The 19166-nt window shown below is 34.8% G+C and overlaps 8 non-coding genes across 8 annotated transcripts; all 8 read left to right on the plus strand.

The window, feature by feature from the left end:
• The first annotated feature begins 347 nt into the window (after positions 1 to 347).
• TRNAS-ACU (transfer RNA serine (anticodon ACU)) lies at positions 348 to 421 on the plus strand. Its single transcript has one exon. It is a non-coding gene; the product is annotated as a tRNA-Ser (tRNA).
• Positions 422 to 2688: 2267 nt separating this feature from the next.
• On the plus strand, positions 2689 to 2762 carry TRNAS-ACU (transfer RNA serine (anticodon ACU)). Its single transcript has one exon. It is a non-coding gene; the product is annotated as a tRNA-Ser (tRNA).
• A 2267-nt stretch (positions 2763 to 5029) lies between these two features.
• Positions 5030 to 5103, plus strand: TRNAS-ACU (transfer RNA serine (anticodon ACU)). The gene has a single exon. It is a non-coding gene; the product is annotated as a tRNA-Ser (tRNA).
• A 2257-nt stretch (positions 5104 to 7360) lies between these two features.
• Positions 7361 to 7434, plus strand: TRNAS-ACU (transfer RNA serine (anticodon ACU)). The gene has a single exon. It is a non-coding gene; the product is annotated as a tRNA-Ser (tRNA).
• Positions 7435 to 9700: 2266 nt separating this feature from the next.
• On the plus strand, positions 9701 to 9774 carry TRNAS-ACU (transfer RNA serine (anticodon ACU)). The gene has a single exon. It is a non-coding gene; the product is annotated as a tRNA-Ser (tRNA).
• A 2266-nt stretch (positions 9775 to 12040) lies between these two features.
• TRNAS-ACU (transfer RNA serine (anticodon ACU)) lies at positions 12041 to 12114 on the plus strand. Its single transcript has one exon. It is a non-coding gene; the product is annotated as a tRNA-Ser (tRNA).
• A 2266-nt stretch (positions 12115 to 14380) lies between these two features.
• On the plus strand, positions 14381 to 14454 carry TRNAS-ACU (transfer RNA serine (anticodon ACU)). The gene has a single exon. It is a non-coding gene; the product is annotated as a tRNA-Ser (tRNA).
• Positions 14455 to 19058: 4604 nt separating this feature from the next.
• TRNAS-ACU (transfer RNA serine (anticodon ACU)) lies at positions 19059 to 19132 on the plus strand. Its single transcript has one exon. It is a non-coding gene; the product is annotated as a tRNA-Ser (tRNA).
• The last annotated feature ends 34 nt before the right edge of the window (positions 19133 to 19166 follow it).

The raw sequence follows: 19166 nt of genomic DNA on the forward strand, positions 1-19166 counted from the left end.
TAAAAGTTATTGTACTTTAAGTAAAAATAAAAGAGCAAAAATATCAATCCCAGTTTTGATTACTTAAATTAACAAAAAAAATGCATATAGCAAAGGATAGTTTCAATCTGCCTACCTCTGGGTTATGGGCCCAGCATGCTTCCATTGCAGTACTCTGCTGCACATGTAAGTGCAAGAGATCCTGAAGCACTCACTCATCATAGGAAAGTACCAATGTGTTTCTTCGTTGGTTGATGGAAGAAACATCTTACAAAAACTCTCCAGATTATTGACTTTTTAAAGTTTTTCTAGGAAACGTTCTAGATGTATGCTTATTAGCCTTTGTCAGTATGTACTTTTTGCGAAGTGTCTCTGTGGCGCAATCGGTTAGTGTGTCCGGCTACTAACCAAAAGGTTGGTGGTTCAATCCCACCCAGGGACGTAATTGACCTTGTTATCAGATTTTGGTGATCTTTAAGTAGACAAGTCAAAATTTCAAACCCCCTGTTATGGTGTAGGGTACCTGGCCTTTTCTGATGTAATCAGAGTTAGATTTGATTCAGTGATTTAATAAAAACAGCTAGGAAGCACAATTTAGCAGTGGGTTGCAGAGAAAAAGAAATATGCTGGCAAAAAAAATCCAATTGAGTGATTAAACAGCTCTTCATTTTCTGGCTTTATTTTTATGCTAACAAATTTGTTCTCTGAAAAGTGTCCACAAAGCCAAGTCTCTGATTAACACCTTTGTAGGGATGGTTTTTCACCTATTACTAAATTAAACTTGCTTCATTGGAAAGGCAGCAAGATGCATCTTCATTTCAATGTCTACTGAAATAATACAGGTTGACACCAGGAAACATTACCGCCACTGCATCCTTGCTGCTTTCTCATGTAGAAGTCTGTTTAATGTGAAAACAAGGTGATATCTAATTAGCACACAGGTAAGGAATTAAGAAAATCTTTATTTAAGGGTGAAGATGTTTCTCACAAAATCGTTGCCCCAATGCATCATTGAAATTCAAGCTGGAAAGATGATTTTAATATATCACTTGTACATTTTGTATTGCTCTTCTGGTGACAATGTAGTTTGTTTTTGTCAATTACCATTTTAATAATAGGGTAAAGAAAATTAAGTGGATTTTTGAAAGAAAACAATACTGTCAATATACTATTAAAACAAATTAAAATGGTAAAAGTTGTTGTACTTTAAGTAAAAATAAAAGAGCAAAAATATCAATCCCAGTTTTGGATTACTTTAATTAACAAAAAAAAATGCATATAGCAGAGGATAGTTTCAATCTGCTTACCTCTGGGTTATGTGCCCAGCATGCTTCCATTGCTGTACTCTGCTGCACATGTAAGTGCAGTAGATCCTGAAGCACTCACTCATCATGGGAAAGTACCAATGTGTTTCTTCGTTGGTTGATGGAAGAAACATCTTACAAAAACTCTCCAGATTATTGACTTTTTAAAGTTTTTCTAGGAAACGTTTTAGATGAATGCTTATTAGCCTTTGTCAGTATGTACTTTTGCAAAGTGTCTCTGTGGCGCAATCAGTTAGTGTGTATGGCTATTAACCAAAAGGTTGGTGGTTCAATCCCACCCAGGGACGTAATTGACCTTGTTATCAGATTTTGGTGATCTTTAAGTAGACAAGTCAAAATTTCAAACCCCCTCTTATGGTGTAGGGTACCTGGCCTTCTCTGATGTAATCAGAGTTAGATTTGATTCAGTGATTTTATAAAAACAGCTAGGAAGCACAATTTAGCAGTGGGTTGCAGAGAAAAAGAAATATGCTGGCAAAAAAATCCAATTGAGTGATTAAACAGCTCTTCATTTTCTGGCTTTATTTTTATGCTAACAAATTTGTTCTCTGAAAAGTGTCCACAAAGCCAAGTCTCTGATTAACACCTTTGTAAGGATGGTTTTTCACCTATTACTAAATTAAACTTGCTTCATTGGAAAGGCAGCAAGATGCATCCTCATTTCAATGTCTACTGAAATAATACAGGTTGACACCAGGAGACATTATCGCCACTGCATCCTTGCTGCTTTCTCATGTGGAAGTCTGTTTAATGTGAAAACAAGGTGATATCTAATTAGCACACAGGTAAGGAATTAAGAAAATCTTTATTTAAGGGTGAAGATGTTTCTCACAAAATCGTTGCCCCAAATGCATCATTGAAATTCAAGCTGGAAAGATGATTTTAATATATCACTTGTACATTTTGTATTGCTCTTCTGGTGACAATGTAGTTTGTTTTTGTCAATTACCATTTTAATAATAGGGTAAAGAAAATTAAGTGGATTTTTTAAAGAAAATAATACTTTCAATATACTATTAAAACAAATTAAAATGGTAAAAGTTATTGTACTTTAATGAAAAATAAAAGAGCAAAAATATCAATCCCAGTTTTGGATTACTTTAATTAACAAAAAAATATGCATATAGCAGAGGATAGTTTTAATCTGCCTACCTCTGGGTTATGGGCCCAGCATGCTTCCATTGCAGTACTTTGCTGCACATGTAAGTGCAAGAGATCCTGAAGCACTCACTCATCATGGGAAAGTACCAATGTGTTTCTTCGTTGGTTGATGGAAGAAACATCTTACAAAAACTCTCCAGATTATTGACTTTTTAAAGTTTTTCTAGGAAACGTTCTAGATGTATGCTTATTAGCCTTTGTCAGTATGTACTTTTTGCAAAGTGTCTCTGTGGCGCAATCGGTTAGTGTGTCCGGCTACTAACCAAAAGGTTGGTGGTTCAATCCCACCCAGGGACGTAATTGACCTTGTGATCAGATTTTGGTGATCTTTAAGTAGACAAGTCAAAATTTCAAACCCCCTGTTATGGTGTAGGGTACCTGGCCTTTTCTGATGTAATCAGAGTTAGATTTGATTCAGTGATTTAATAAAAACAGCTAGGAAGCACAATTTAGCAGTGGGTTGCAGAGAAAAAGAAATATGCTGGCAAAAAAAATCCAATTGAGTGATTAAACAGCTCTTCATTTTCTGGCTTTATTTTTATGCTAACAAATTTGTTCTCTGAAAAGTGTCCACAAAGCCAAGTCTCTGATTAACACCTTTGTAGGGATGGTTTTTCACCTATTACTAAATTAAACTTGCTTCATTGGAAAGGCAGCAAGATGCATCTTCATTTCAATGTCTACTGAAATAATACAGGTTGACACCAGGAAACATTACCGCCACTGCATCCTTGCTGCTTTCTCATGTAGAAGTCTGTTTAATGTGAAAACAAGGTGATATCTAATTAGCACACAGGTAAGGAATTAAGAAAATCTTTATTTAAGGGTGAAGATGTTTCTCACAAAATCGTTGCCCCAATGCATCATTGAAATTCAAGCTGGAAAGATGATTTTAATATATCACTTGTACATTTTGTATTGCTCTTCTGGTGACAATGTAGTTTGTTTTTGTCAATTACCATTTTAATAATAGGGTAAAGAAAATTAAGTGGATTTTTGAAAGAAAATAATACTTTCAATATACTATTAAAACAAATTAAAATGGTAAAAGTTATTGTACTTTAATGAAAAATAAAAGAGCAAAAATATCAATCCCAGTTTTGGATTACTTTAATTAACAAAAAAAATATGCATATAGCAGAGGATAGTTTTAATCTGCCTACCTCTGGGTTATGGGCCCAGCATGCTTCCATTGCAGTACTTTGCTGCACATGTAAGTGCAAGAGATCCTGAAGCACTCACTCATCATGGGAAAGTACCAATGTGTTTCTTCGTTGGTGGATGGAAGAAACATCTTACAAAAACTCTCCAGATTATTGACTTTTTAAAGTTTTTCTAGGAAACGTTTTAGATGATTGCTTATTAGCCTTTGTCAGTATATACTTTTGCAAAGTGTCTCTGTGGTGCAATCAGTTAGTGTGAACGGCTATAAACCAAAAGGTTGGTGATTCAATCCCACCCAGGGACGTAATTGACCTTGTGATCAGATTTTGGTGATCTTTAAGTAGACAAGTCAACATTTCAAACCCCCTCTTATGGTGTAGGGTACCTGGCCTTCTCTGATGTAATCAGAGTTAGATTTGATTCAGTGATTTTATAAAAACAGCTAGGAAGCACAATTTAGCAGTGGGTTGCAGAGAAAAAGAAATATGCTGGCAAAAAAAATCCAATTGAGTGATTAAACAGCTCTTCATTTTCTGGCTTTATTTTTATGCTAACAAATTTGTTCTCTGAAAAGTGTCCACAAAGCCAAGTCTCTGATTAACACCTTTGTAAGGATGGTTTTTCACCTATTACTAAATTAAATTTGCTTCATTGGAAAGGCAGCAAGATGCATCCTCATTTCAATGTCTACTGAAATAATACGGGTTGACACCAGGAAACATTAACGCCACTGCATCCTTGCTGCTTTCTCATGTGGAAGTCTGTTTAATGTGAAAACAAGGTGATATCTAATTAGCACACAGGTAAGGAATTAAGAAAATCTTTATTTAAGGGTGAAGATGTTTCTCACAAAATCGTTGCCCCAATGCATCATTGAAATTCAAGCTGGAAAGATGATTTTAATATATCACTTGTACATTTTGTATTGCTCTTCTGGTGACAATGTAGTTTTTTTTTTGTCAATTACCATTTTAATAATAGGGTAAAGAAAATTAAGTGGATTTTTGAAAGAAAACAATACTGTCAATATACTATTAAAACAAATTAAAATGGTAAAAGTTATTGTACTTTAAGTAAAAATAAAAGAGCAAAAATATCAATCCCAGTTTTGATTACTTAAATTAACAAAAAAAATGCATATAGCAAAGGATAGTTTCAATCTGCCTACCTCTGGGTTATGGGCCCAGCATGCTTCCATTGCAGTACTCTGCTGCACATGTAAGTGCAAGAGATCCTGAAGCACTCACTCATCATAGGAAAGTACCAATGTGTTTCTTCGTTGGTTGATGGAAGAAACATCTTACAAAAACTCTCCAGATTATTGACTTTTTAAAGTTTTTCTAGGAAACGTTCTAGATGTATGCTTATTAGCCTTTGTCAGTATGTACTTTTTGCGAAGTGTCTCTGTGGCGCAATCGGTTAGTGTGTCCGGCTACTAACCAAAAGGTTGGTGGTTCAATCCCACCCAGGGACGTAATTGACCTTGTTATCAGATTTTGGTGATCTTTAAGTAGACAAGTCAAAATTTCAAACCCCCTGTTATGGTGTAGGGTACCTGGCCTTTTCTGATGTAATCAGAGTTAGATTTGATTCAGTGATTTAATAAAAACAGCTAGGAAGCACAATTTAGCAGTGGGTTGCAGAGAAAAAGAAATATGCTGGCAAAAAAAATCCAATTGAGTGATTAAACAGCTCTTCATTTTCTGGCTTTATTTTTATGCTAACAAATTTGTTCTCTGAAAAGTGTCCACAAAGCCAAGTCTCTGATTAACACCTTTGCAGGGATGGTTTTTCACCTATTACTAAATTAAACTTGCTTCATTGGAAAGGCAGCAAGATGCATCTTCATTTCAATGTCTACTGAAATAATACAGGTTGACACCAGGAAACATTACCGCCACTGCATCCTTGCTGCTTTCTCATGTAGAAGTCTGTTTAATGTGAAAACAAGGTGATATCTAATTAGCACACAGGTAAGGAATTAAGAAAATCTTTATTTAAGGGTGAAGATGTTTCTCACAAAATCGTTGCCCCAATGCATCATTGAAATTCAAGCTGGAAAGATGATTTTAATATATCACTTGTACATTTTGTATTGCTCTTCTGGTGACAATGTAGTTTGTTTTTGTCAATTACCATTTTAATAATAGGGTAAAGAAAATTAAGTGGATTTTTGAAAGAAAACAATACTGTCAATATACTATTAAAACAAATTAAAATGGTAAAAGTTGTTGTACTTTAAGTAAAAATAAAAGAGCAAAAATATCAATCCCAGTTTTGGATTACTTTAATTAACAAAAAAAATGCATATAGCAGAGGATAGTTTCAATCTGCTTACCTCTGGGTTATGTGCCCAGCATGCTTCCATTGCTGTACTCTGCTGCACATGTAAGTGCAGTAGATCCTGAAGCACTCACTCATCATGGGAAAGTACCAATGTGTTTCTTCGTTGGTTGATGGAAGAAACATCTTACAAAAACTCTCCAGATTATTGACTTTTTAAAGTTTTTCTAGGAAACGTTTTAGATGAATGCTTATTAGCCTTTGTCAGTATATACTTTTGCAAAGTGTCTCTGTGGCGCAATCAGTTAGTGTGTATGGCTATTAACCAAAAGGTTGGTGGTTCAATCCCACCCAGGGACGTAATTGACCTTGTTATCAGATTTTGGTGATCTTTAAGTAGACAAGTCAAAATTTCAAACCCCCTCTTATGGTGTAGGGTACCTGGCCTTCTCTGATGTTATTAGATTTGATTCAGTGATTTTATAAAAACAGCTAGGAAGCACAATTTAGCAGTGGGTTGCAGAGAAAAAGAAATATGCTGGCAAAAAAATCCAATTGAGTGATTAAACAGCTCTTCATTTTCTGGCTTTATTTTTATGCTAACAAATTTGTTCTCTGAAAAGTGTCCACAAAGCCAAGTCTCTGATTAACACCTTTGTAAGGATGGTTTTTCACCTATTACTAAATTAAATTTGCTTTATTGGAAAGGCAGCAAGATGCATCCTCATTTCAATGTCTACTGAAATAATACGGGTTGACACCAGGAAACATTAACGCCACTGCATCCTTGCTGCTTTCTCATGTGGAAGTCTGTTTAATGTGAAAACAAGGTGATATCTAATTAGCACACAGGTAAGGAATTAAGAAAATCTTTATTTAAGGGTGAAGATGTTTCTCACAAAATCGTTGCCCCAATGCATCATTGAAATTCAAGCTGGAAAGATGATTTTAATATATCACTTGTACATTTTGTATTGCTCTTCTGGTGACAATGTAGTTTGTTTTTGTCAATTACCATTTTAATAATAGGGTAAAGAAAATTAAGTGGATTTTTGAAAGAAAACAATACTGTCAATATACTATTAAAACAAATTAAAATGGTAAAAGTTATTGTACTTTAAGTAAAAATAAAAGAGCAAAAATATCAATCCCAGTTTTGATTACTTAAATTAACAAAAAAAATGCATATAGCAAAGGATAGTTTCAATCTGCCTACCTCTGGGTTATGGGCCCAGCATGCTTCCATTGCAGTACTCTGCTGCACATGTAAGTGCAAGAGATCCTGAAGCACTCACTCATCATAGGAAAGTACCAATGTGTTTCTTCGTTGGTTGATGGAAGAAACATCTTACAAAAACTCTCCAGATTATTGACTTTTTAAAGTTTTTCTAGGAAACGTTCTAGATGTATGCTTATTAGCCTTTGTCAGTATGTACTTTTTGCGAAGTGTCTCTGTGGCGCAATCGGTTAGTGTGTCCGGCTACTAACCAAAAGGTTGGTGGTTCAATCCCACCCAGGGACGTAATTGACCTTGTTATCAGATTTTGGTGATCTTTAAGTAGACAAGTCAAAATTTCAAACCCCCTGTTATGGTGTAGGGTACCTGGCCTTTTCTGATGTAATCAGAGTTAGATTTGATTCAGTGATTTAATAAAAACAGCTAGGAAGCACAATTTAGCAGTGGGTTGCAGAGAAAAAGAAATATGCTGGCAAAAAAAATCCAATTGAGTGATTAAACAGCTCTTCATTTTCTGGCTTTATTTTTATGCTAACAAATTTGTTCTCTGAAAAGTGTCCACAAAGCCAAGTCTCTGATTAACACCTTTGTAGGGATGGTTTTTCACCTATTACTAAATTAAACTTGCTTCATTGGAAAGGCAGCAAGATGCATCTTCATTTCAATGTCTACTGAAATAATACAGGTTGACACCAGGAAACATTACCGCCACTGCATCCTTGCTGCTTTCTCATGTAGAAGTATGTTTAATGTGAAAACAAGGTGATATCTAATTAGCACACAGGTAAGGAATTAAGAAAATCTTTATTTAAGGGTGAAGATGTTTCTCACAAAATCGTTGCCCCAATGCATCATTGAAATTCAAGCTGGAAAGATGATTTTAATATATCACTTGTACATTTTGTATTGCTCTTCTGGTGACAATGTAGTTTGTTTTTGTCAATTACCATTTTAATAATAGGGTAAAGAAAATTAAGTGGATTTTTGAAAGAAAACAATACTGTCAATATACTATTAAAACAAATTAAAATGGTAAAAGTTGTTGTACTTTAAGTAAAAATAAAAGAGCAAAAATATCAATCCCAGTTTTGGATTACTTTAATTAACAAAAAAAAATGCATATAGCAGAGGATAGTTTCAATCTGCTTACCTCTGGGTTATGTGCCCAGCATGCTTCCATTGCTGTACTCTGCTGCACATGTAAGTGCAGTAGATCCTGAAGCACTCACTCATCATGGGAAAGTACCAATGTGTTTCTTCGTTGGTTGATGGAAGAAACATCTTACAAAAACTCTCCAGATTATTGACTTTTTAAAGTTTTTCTAGGAAACGTTTTAGATGAATGCTTATTAGCCTTTGTCAGTATGTACTTCTGCAAAGTGTCTCTGTGGCGCAATCAGTTAGTGTGTATGGCTATTAACCAAAAGGTTGGTGGTTCAATCCCACCCAGGGACGTAATTGACCTTGTTATCAGATTTTGGTGATCTTTAAGTAGACAAGTCAAAATTTCAAACCCCCTCTTATGGTGTAGGGTACCTGGCCTTCTCTGATGTAATCAGAGTTAGATTTGATTCAGTGATTTTATAAAAACAGCTAGGAAGCACAATTTAGCAGTGGGTTGCAGAGAAAAAGAAATATGCTGGCAAAAAAATGCAATTGAGTGATTAAACAGCTCTTCATTTTCTGGCTTTATTTTTATGCTAACAAATTTGTTCTCTGAAAAGTGTCCACAAAGCCAAGTCTCTGATTAACACCTTTGTAAGGATGGTTTTTCACCTATTACTAAATTAAACTTGCTTCATTGGAAAGGCAGCAAGATGCATCCTCATTTCAATGTCTACTGAAATAATACAGGTTGACACCAGGAGACATTATCGCCACTGCATCCTTGCTGCTTTCTCATGTGGAAGTCTGTTTAATGTGAAAACAAGGTGATATCTAATTAGCACACAGGTAAGGAATTAAGAAAATCTTTATTTAAGGGTGAAGATGTTTCTCACAAAATCGTTGCCCCAATGCATCATTGAAATTCAAGCTGGAAAGATGATTTTAATATATCACTTGTACATTTTGTATTGCTCTTCTGGTGACAATGTAGTTTGTTTTTGTCAATTACCATTTTAATAATAGGGTAAAGAAAATTAAGTGGATTTTTTAAAGAAAATAATACTTTCAATATACTATTAAAACAAATTAAAATGGTAAAAGTTATTGTACTTTAATGAAAAATAAAAGAGCAAAAATATCAATCCCAGTTTTGGATTACTTTAATTAACAAAAAAATATGCATATAGCAGAGGATAGTTTTAATCTGCCTACCTCTGGGTTATGGGCCCAGCATGCTTCCATTGCAGTACTTTGCTGCACATGTAAGTGCAAGAGATCCTGAAGCACTCACTCATAATGGGAAAGTACCAATGTGTTTCTTCGTTGGTTGATGGAAGAAACATCTTACAAAAACTCTCCAGATTATTGACTTTTTAAAGTTTTTCTAGGAAACGTTCTAGATGTATGCTTATTAGCCTTTGTCAGTATGTACTTTTTGCAAAGTGTCTCTGTGGCGCAATCGGTTAGTGTGTCCGGCTACTAACCAAAAGGTTGGTGGTTCAATCCCACCCAGGGACGTAATTGACCTTGTGATCAGATTTTGGTGATCTTTAAGTAGACAAGTCAAAATTTCAAACCCCCTGTTATGGTGTAGGGTACCTGGCCTTTTCTGATGTAATCAGAGTTAGATTTGATTCAGTGATTTAATAAAAACAGCTAGGAAGCACAATTTAGCAGTGGGTTGCAGAGAAAAAGAAATATGCTGGCAAAAAAAATCCAATTGAGTGATTAAACAGCTCTTCATTTTCTGGCTTTATTTTTATGCTAACAAATTTGTTCTCTGAAAAGTGTCCACAAAGCCAAGTCTCTGATTAACACCTTTGTAGGGATGGTTTTTCACCTAATACTAAATTAAACTTGCTTCATTGGAAAGGCAGCAAGATGCATCTTCATTTCAATGTCTACTGAAATAATACAGGTTGACACCAGGAAACATTACCGCCACTGCATCCTTGCTGCTTTCTCATGTAGAAGTCTGTTTAATGTGAAAACAAGGTGATATCTAATTAGCACACAGGTAAGGAATTAAGAAAATCTTTATTTAAGGGTGAAGATGTTTCTCACAAAATCGTTGCCCCAAATGCATCATTGAAATTCAAGCTGGAAAGATGATTTTAATATATCACTTGTACATTTTGTATTGCTCTTCTGGTGACAATGTAGTTTGTTTTTGTCAATTACCATTTTAATAATAGGGTAAAGAAAATTAAGTGGATTTTTTAAAGAAAATAATACTTTCAATATACTATTAAAACAAATTAAAATGGTAAAAGTTATTGTACTTTAATGAAAAATAAAAGAGCAAAAATATCAATCCCAGTTTTGGATTACTTTAATTAACAAAAAAATATGCATATAGCAGAGGATAGTTTTAATCTGCCTACCTCTGGGTTATGGGCCCAGCATGCTTCCATTGCAGTACTTTGCTGCACATGTAAGTGCAAGAGATCCTGAAGCACTCACTCATCATGGGAAAGTACCAATGTGTTTCTTCGTTGGTGGATGGAAGAAACATCTTACAAAAACTCTCCAGATTATTGACTTTTTAAAGTTTTTCTAGGAAACGTTTTAGATGAATGCTTATTAGCCTTTGTCAGTATATACTTTTGCAAAGTGTCTCTGTGGTGCAATCAGTTAGTGTGAACGGCTATAAACCAAAAGGTTGGTGATTCAATCCCACCCAGGGACGTAATTGACCTTGTGATCAGATTTTGGTGATCTTTAAGTAGACAAGTCAACATTTCAAACCCCCTCTTATGGTGTAGGGTACCTGGCCTTCTCTGATGTAATCAGAGTTAGATTTGATTCAGTGATTTTATAAAAACAGCTAGGAAGCACAATTTAGCAGTGGGTTGCAGAGAAAAAGAAATATGCTGGCAAAAAAATCCAATTGAGTGATTAAACAGCTCTTCATTTTCTGGCTTTATTTTTATGCTAACAAATTTGTTCTCTGAAAAGTGTCCACAAAGCCAAGTCTCTGATTAACACCTTTGTAAGGATGGTTTTTCACCTATTACTAAATTAAATTTGCTTCATTGGAAAGGCAGCAAGATGCATCCTCATTTCAATGTCTACTGAAATAATACGGGTTGACACCAGGAAACATTAACGCCACTGCATCCTTGCTGCTTTCTCATGTGGAAGTCTGTTTAATGTGAAAACAAGGTGATATCTAATTAGCACACAGGTAAGGAATTAAGAAAATCTTTATTTAAGGGTGAAGATGTTTCTCACAAAATCGTTGCCCCAATGCATCATTGAAATTCAAGCTGGAAAGATGATTTTAATATATCACTTGTACATTTTGTATTGCTCTTCTGGTGACAATGTAGTTTGTTTTTGTCAATTACCATTTTAATAATAGGGTAAAGAAAATTAAGTGGATTTTTGAAAGAAAACAATACTGTCAATATACTATTAAAACAAATTAAAATGGTAAAAGTTATTGTACTTTAAGTAAAAATAAAAGAGCAAAAATATCAATCCCAGTTTTGATTACTTAAATTAACAAAAAAAAATGCATATAGCAAAGGATAGTTTCAATCTGCCTACCTCTGGGTTATGGGCCCAGCATGCTTCCATTGCAGTACTCTGCTGCACATGTAAGTGCAAGAGATCCTGAAGCACTCACTCATCATAGGAAAGTACCAATGTGTTTCTTCGTTGGTTGATGGAAGAAACATTTTACAAAAACTCTCCAGATTATTGACTTTTTAAAGTTTTTCTAGGAAACGTTCTAGATGTATGCTTATTAGCCTTTGTCAGTATGTACTTTTTGCGAAGTGTCTCTGTGGCGCAATCGGTTAGTGTGTCTGGCTACTAACCAAAAGGTTGGTGGTTCAATCCCACCCAGGGACGTAATTGACCTTGTTATCAGATTTTGGTGATCTTTAAGTAGACAAGTCAAAATTTCAAACCCCCTGTTATGGTGTAGGGTACCTGGCCTTTTCTGATGTAATCAGAGTTAGATTTGATTCAGTGATTTAATAAAAACAGCTAGGAAGCACAATTTAGCAGTGGGTTGCAGAGAAAAAGAAATATGCTGGCAAAAAAAATCCAATTGAGTGATTAAACAGCTCTTCATTTTCTGGCTTTATTTTTATGCTAACAAATTTGTTCTCTGAAAAGTGTCCACAAAGCCAAGTCTCTGATTAACACCTTTGTAGGGATGGTTTTTCACCTATTACTAAATTAAACTTGCTTCATTGGAAAGGCAGCAAGATGCATCTTCATTTCAATGTCTACTGAAATAATACAGGTTGACACCAGGAAACATTACCGCCACTGCATCCTTGCTGCTTTCTCATGTAGAAGTCTGTTTAATGTGAAAACAAGGTGATATCTAATTAGCACACAGGTAAGGAATTAAGAAAATCTTTATTTAAGGGTGAAGATGTTTCTCACAAAATCGTTGCCCCAATGCATCATTGAAATTCAAGCTGGAAAGATGATTTTAATATATCACTTGTACATTTTGTATTGCTCTTCTGGTGACAATGTAGTTTGTTTTTGTCAATTACCATTTTAATAATAGGGTAAAGAAAATTAAGTGGATTTTTGAAAGAAAACAATACTGTCAATATACTATTAAAACAAATTAAAATGGTAAAAGTTGTTGTACTTTAAGAAAAAATAAAAGAGCAAAAATATCAATCCCAGTTTTGGATTACTTTAATTAACAAAAAAAAATGCATATAGCAGAGGATAGTTTCAATCTGCTTACCTCTGGGTTATGTGCCCAGCATGCTTCCATTGCTGTACTCTGCTGCACATGTAAGTGCAGTAGATCCTGAAGCACTCACTCATCATGGGAAAGTACCAATGTGTTTCTTCGTTGGTTGATGGAAGAAACATCTTACAAAAACTCTCCAGATTATTGACTTTTTAAAGTTTTTCTAGGAAACGTTTTAGATGAATGCTTATTAGCCTTTGTCAGTATGTACTTTTGCAAAGTGTCTCTGTGGCGCAATCAGTTAGTGTGTATGGCTATTAACCAAAAGGTTGGTGGTTCAATCCCACCCAGGGACGTAATTGACCTTGTTATCAGATTTTGGTGATCTTTAAGTAGACAAGTCAAAATTTCAAACCCCCTCTTATGGTGTAGGGTACCTGGCCTTCTCTGATGTAATCAGAGTTAGATTTGATTCAGTGATTTTATAAAAACAGCTAGGAAGCACAATTTAGCAGTGGGTTGCAGAGAAAAAGAAATATGCTGGCAAAAAAATGCAATTGAGTGATTAAACAGCTCTTCATTTTCTGGCTTTATTTTTATGCTAACAAATTTGTTCTCTGAAAAGTGTCCACAAAGCCAAGTCTCTGATTAACACCTTTGTAAGGATGGTTTTTCACCTATTACTAAATTAAACTTGCTTCATTGGAAAGGCAGCAAGATGCATCTTCATTTCAATGTCTACTGAAATAATACAGGTTGACACCAGGAGACATTATCGCCACTGCATCCTTGCTGCTTTCTCATGTGGAAGTCTGTTTAATGTGAAAACAAGGTGATATCTAATTAGCACACAGGTAAGGAATTAAGAAAATCTTTATTTAAGGGTGAAGATGTTTCTCACAAAATCGTTGCCCCAATGCATCATTGAAATTCAAGCTGGAAAGATGATTTTAATATATCACTTGTACATTTTGTATTGCTCTTCTGGTGACAATGTAGTTTGTTTTTGTCAATTACCATTTTAATAATAGGGTAAAGAAAATTAAGTGGATTTTTTAAAGAAAATAATACTTTCAATATACTATTAAAACAAATTAAAATGGTAAAAGTTATTGTACTTTAATGAAAAATAAAAGAGCAAAAATATCAATCCCAGTTTTGGATTACTTTAATTAACAAAAAAATATCCATATAGCAGAGGATAGTTTTAATCTGCCTACCTCTGGGTTATGGGCCCAGCATGCTTCCATTGCAGTACTTTGCTGCACATGTAAGTGCAAGAGATCCTGAAGCACTCACTCATCATGGGAAAGTACCAATGTGTTTCTTCGTTGGTTGATGGAAGAAACATCTTACAAAAACTCTCCAGATTATTGACTTTTTAAAGTTTTTCTAGGAAACGTTCTAGATGTATGCTTATTAGCCTTTGTCAGTATGTACTTTTTGCAAAGTGTCTCTGTGGCGCAATCGGTTAGTGTGTCCGGCTACTAACCAAAAGGTTGGTGGTTCAATCCCACCCAGGGACGTAATTGACCTTGTGATCAGATTTTGGTGATCTTTAAGTAGACAAGTTAAAATTTCAAACCCCCTGTTATGGTGTAGGGTACCTGGCCTTTTCTGATGTAATCAGAGTTAGATTTGATTCAGTGATTTAATAAAAACAGCTAGGAAGCACAATTTAGCAGTGGGTTGCAGAGAAAAAGAAATATGCTGGCAAAAAAAATCCAATTGAGTGATTAAACAGCTCTTCATTTTCTGGCTTTATTTTTATGCTAACAAATTTGTTCTCTGAAAAGTGTCCACAAAGCCAAGTCTCTGATTAACACCTTTGTAGGGATGGTTTTTCACCTATTACTAAATTAAACTTGCTTCATTGGAAAGGCAGCAAGATGCATCTTCATTTCAATGTCTACTGAAATAATACAGGTTGACACCAGGAAACATTACCGCCACTGCATCCTTGCTGCTTTCTCATGTAGAAGTCTGTTTAATGTGAAAACAAGGTGATATCTAATTAGCACACAGGTAAGGAATTAAGAAAATCTTTATTTAAGGGTGAAGATGTTTCTCACAAAATCGTTGCCCCAATGCATCATTGAAATTCAAGCTGGAAAGATGATTTTAATATACCACTTGTACATTTTGTATTGCTCTTCTGGTGACAATGTAGTTTGTTTTTGTCAATTACCATTTTAATAATAGGGTAAAGAAAATTAAGTGGATTTTTGAAAGAAAACAATACTGTCAATATACTATTAAAACAAATTAAAATGGTAAAAGTTATTGTACTTTAATGAAAAATAAAAGAGCAAAAATATCAATCCCAGTTTTGGATTACTTTAATTAACAAAAAAATATGCATATAGCAGAGGATAGTTTTAATCTGCCTACCTCTGGGTTATGGGCCCAGCATGCTTCCATTGCAGTACTTTGCTGCACATGTAAGTGCAAGAGATCCTGAAGCACTCACTCATCATGGGAAAGTACCAATGTGTTTCTTCGTTGGTGGATGGAAGAAACATCTTACAAAAACTCTCCAGATTATTGACTTTTTAAAGTTTTTCTAGGAAACGTTTTAGATGAATGCTTATTAGCCTTTGTCAGTATATACTTTTGCAAAGTGTCTCTGTGGCGCAATCAGTTAGTGTGAATGGCTGTAAACCAAAAGGTTGGTGGTTCAATCCCACCCAAGGACGTAATTGACCTTGTGATCAAATTTTGGTGATCTTTAAGTAGACAAGTCAACATTTCAAACCCCCTCTTATGGTGTAGGGTACCTGGCCTTCTCTGATGTAATCAGAGTTAGATTTGATTCAGTGATTTTATAAAAACAGCTAGGAAGCACAATTTAGCAGTGGGTTGCAGAGAAAAAGAAATATGCTGGCAAAAAAATCCAATTGAGTGATTAAACAGCTCTTAATTTTCTGGCTTTATTTTTATGCTAACAAATTTGTTCTCTGAAAAGTGTCCACAAAGCCAAGTCTCTGATTAACACCTTTGTAGGGATGGTTTTTCACCTATTACTAAATTGAATTTGCTTCATTGGAAAGGCAGCAAGATGCATCCTCATTTCAATGTCTACTGAAATAATACGGGTTGACACCAGGAAACATTAACGCCACTGCATCCTTGCTGCTTTCTCATGTGGAAGTCTGTTTAATGTGAAAACAAGGTGATATCTAATTAGCACACAGGTAAGGAATTAAGAAAATCTTTATTTAAGGGTGAAGATGTTTCTCACAAAATCGTTGCCCCAATGCATCATTGAAATTCAAGCTGGAAAGATGATTTTAATATATCACTTGTACATTTTGTATTGCTCTTCTGGTGACAATGTAGTTTGTTTTTGTCAATTACCATTTTAATAATAGGGTAAAGAAAATTAAGTGGATTTTTGAAAGAAAACAATACTGTCAATATACTATTAAAACAAATTAAAATGGTAAAAGTTATTGTACTTTAAGTAAAAATAAAAGAGCAAAAATATCAATCCCAGTTTTGATTACTTAAATTAACAAAAAAAATGCATATAGCAAAGGATAGTTTCAATCTGCCTACCTCTGGGTTATGGGCCCAGCATGCTTCCATTGCAGTACTCTGCTGCACATGTAAGTGCAAGAGATCCTGAAGCACTCACTCATCATAGGAAAGTACCAATGTGTTTCTTCGTTGGTTGATGGAAGAAACATCTTACAAAAACTCTCCAGATTATTGACTTTTTAAAGATTTTCTAGGAAACGTTCTAGATGTATGCTTATTAGCCTTTGTCAGTATGTACTTTTTACAAAGTGTCTCTGTGGCGCAATAGGTTAGTGTGTCCGGCTACTAACCAAAAGGTTGGAGGTTCAATCCCACCCAGGGACGTAATTGACCTTGTTATCAGATTTTGGTGATCTTTAAGTAGACAAGTCAAAATTTCAAACCCCCTGTTATGGTGTAGGGTACCTGGCCTTTTCTGATGTAATCAGAGTTAGATTTGATTCAGTGATTTAATAAAAACAGCTAGGAAGCACAATTTAGCAGTGGGTTGCAGAGAAAAAGAAATATGCTGGCAAAAAAAATCCAATTGAGTGATTAAACAGCTCTTCATTTTCTGGCTTTATTTTTATGCTAACAAATTTGTTCTCTGAAAAGTGTCCACAAAGCCAAGTCTCTGATTAACACCTTTGTAGGGATGGTTTTTCACCTATTACTAAATTAAACTTGCTTCATTGGAAAGGCAGCAAGATGCATCTTCATTTCAATGTCTACTGAAATAATACAGGTTGACACCAGGAAACATTACCGCCACTGCATCCTTGCTGCTTTCTCATGTAGAAGTCTGTTTAATGTGAAAACAAGGTGATATCTAATTAGCACACAGGTAAGGAATTAAGAAAATCTTTATTTAAGGGTGAAGATGTTTCTCACAAAATCGTTGCCCCAATGCATCATTGAAATTCAAGCTGGAAAGATGATTTTAATATATCACTTGTACATTTTGTATTGCTCTTCTGGTGACAATGTAGTTTGTTTTTGTCAATTACCATTTTAATAATAGGGTAAAGAAAATTAAGTGGATTTTTGAAAGAAAACAATACTGTCAATATACTATTAAAACAAATTAAAATGGTAAAAGTTATTGTACTTTAAGTAAAAATAAAAGAGCCAAAATATCAATCCCAGTTTTGGATTACTTTAATTAACAAAAAAAAATGCATATAGCAGAGGATAGTTTCAATCTGCTTACCTCTGGGTTATGTGCCCAGCATGCTTCCATTGCTGTACTCTGCTGCACATGTAAGTGCAGTAGATCCTGAAGCACTCACTCATCATGGGAAAGTACCAATGTGTTTCTTCGTTGGTTGATGGAAGAAACATCTTACAAAAACTCTCCAGATTATTGACTTTTTAAAGTTTTTCTAGGAAACGTTTTAGATGAATGCTTATTAGCCTTTGTCAGTATGTACTTTTGCAAAGTGTCTCTGTGGCGCAATCAGTTAGTGTGTATGGCTATTAACTAAAAGGTTGGTGGTTCAATCCCACCCAGGGACGTAATTGACCTTGTTATCAGATTTTGGTGATCTTTAAGTAGACAAGTCAAAATTTCAAACCCCCTCTTATGGTGTAGGGTACCTGGCCTTCTCTGATGTAATCAGAGTTAGATTTGATTCAGTGATTTTATAAAAACAGCTAGGAAGCACAATTTAGCAGTGGGTTGCAGAGAAAAAGAAATATGCTGGCAAAAAAATCCAATTGAGTGATTAAACAGCTCTTCATTTTCTGGCTTTATTTTTATGCTAACAAATTTGTTCTCTGAAAAGTGTCCACAAAGCCAAGTCTCTGATTAACACCTTTGTAAGGATGGTTTTTCACCTATTACTAAATTAAACTTGCTTCATTGGAAAGGCAGCAAGATGCATCCTCATTTCAATGTCTACTGAAATAATACAGGTTGACACCAGGAAACATTATCGCCACTGCATCCTTGCTGCTTTCTCATGTGGAAGTCTGTTTAATGTGAAAACAAGGTGATATTTAATTAGCACACGGGTAAGGAATTAAGAAAATCTTTATTTAAGGGTGAAGATGTTTCTCACAAAATCGTTGCCCCAATGCATCATTGAAATTCAAGCTGGAAAGATGATTTTAATATATCACTTGTACATTTTGTATTGCTCTTCTGGTGACAATGTAGTTTGTTTTTGTCAATTACCATTTTAATAATAGGGTAAAGAAAATTAAGTGGATTTTTTAAAGAAAATAATACTTTCAATATACTATTAAAACAAATTAAAATGGTAAAAGTTATTGTACTTTAATGAAAAATAAAAGAGCAAAAATATCAATCCCAGTTTTGGATTACTTTAATTAACAAAAAAATATGCATATAGCAGAGGATAGTTTTAATCTGCCTACCTCTGGGTTATGGGCCCAGCATGCTTCCATTGCAGTACTTTGCTGCACATGTAAGTGCAAGAGATCCTGAAGCACTCACTCATCATGGGAAAGTACCAATGTGTTTCTTCGTTGGTGGATGGAAGAAACATCTTACAAAAACTCTCCAGATTATTGACTTTTTAAAGTTTTTCTAGGAAACGTTCTAGATGTATGCTTATTAGCCTTTGTCAGTACGTACTTTTTACAAAGTGTCTCTGTGGCGCAATCGGTTAGTGTGTCTGGTTACTAACCAAAAGGTTGGTGGTTCAATCCCACCCAGGGACGTAATTGACCTTGTTATCAGATTTTGGTGATCTTT

This window comes from Pseudophryne corroboree, chromosome 8 (assembly GCF_028390025.1).
Source record: "Pseudophryne corroboree isolate aPseCor3 chromosome 8, aPseCor3.hap2, whole genome shotgun sequence".
In the NCBI taxonomy this organism is placed as follows: Eukaryota; Metazoa; Chordata; class Amphibia; order Anura; family Myobatrachidae; genus Pseudophryne; species Pseudophryne corroboree.